The sequence below is a fragment of the Oncorhynchus gorbuscha genome, unplaced genomic scaffold (genome assembly GCF_021184085.1).
Source record: "Oncorhynchus gorbuscha isolate QuinsamMale2020 ecotype Even-year unplaced genomic scaffold, OgorEven_v1.0 Un_scaffold_21793, whole genome shotgun sequence".
Lineage (NCBI taxonomy): Eukaryota > Metazoa > Chordata > Actinopteri > Salmoniformes > Salmonidae > Oncorhynchus > Oncorhynchus gorbuscha.
The window spans coordinates 1-1,034 of NW_025762941.1; the positions used below are offsets into that span (position 1 = coordinate 1).

Genomic DNA, 1,034 nt, shown 5'->3' on the forward strand with positions numbered 1-1,034 from the left:
GACAAGGCTGCATGAAGTGTGAACTGGAGTTTTCTTGCATCCATAAAACAATGTGCTTTTGGAGAATGTGGGCATCGATCCCACTACCTCACGCGTGCAAAGCATTTGAGCTAATTCCCCAGCCGTTTGGAATTTCCGCAAGAAGCAACCAAGAGGGTCCAGTCTTGTCAGGCTATGCTGTTGGTGGACTTGTTTGTTGACGTGCCAGCACTTGCAGAGGCTCGGTGCATTTCAACAATTGAGGAAAACAGCAAATGGCCGGTTAGCTCAGTTGGTTAGAGTGTGGTGCTAATAAAGCCAAGGTCATGGGTTCGATCCCCATTATGTACATTTTGAGTGTCAAAATTATGAGTCACATGCATGTGAATTGTCAAGGGTGCCACCGAATTATTTTGAGTGAATTGCAGCAATAGCTCAGGTGGGAGAGCGTTAGACTGAAGATCTAAAGGTCCCTGGTTCGATCCCGGGTTTCGGCATCTGTATTTGTTCTTTCTTTATGCTCTGGCTTCAAGGAAACTTTCCACAGCTTTGTTTGTGGGCCTCAATGGTGTGTGCTACGCTGCTCCTCTGAAAGTAAGTAATGTCTTGCTTTTTCATCTGACATTTTGACATCAGTGTCACATTAAAGTTGCTTGTCATTGCTACATAATATAATAATAATAATATATGCCATTTAGCAGACGCTTTTATCCAAAGCGACTTACAGTCATGTGTGCATACATTCTACGTATGGGTGGTCCCGGGAATCGGACCCACTACCCTGGCGTTACAAGCGCCATGCTCTACCAACTGAGCTACAGAAGGACACTGACAGTGGGTTTGTCGTAAGACAAGGCTGCATGAAGTGTGAACTGGAGTTTTCTTGCATCCATAAAACAATGTGCTTTTGGAGAATGTGGGCATCGATCCCACTACCTCACGCGTGCAAAGCATTTGAGCTAATTCCCCAGCCGTTTGGAATTTCCGCAAGAAGCAACCAAGAGGGTCCAGTCTTGTCAGGCTATGCTGTTGGTGGACTTGTTTGTTGACGTGCC

General features: G+C 45.7%; 1 non-coding gene across 1 annotated transcript; it reads left to right on the top strand.

Annotated features, from left to right (window-relative positions):
• Positions 1-403: 403 nt before the first annotated feature.
• On the top strand, positions 404-476 carry trnaf-gaa. Its single transcript has one exon. It is a non-coding gene; the product is annotated as a tRNA-Phe (tRNA).
• The last annotated feature ends 558 nt before the right edge of the window (positions 477-1,034 follow it).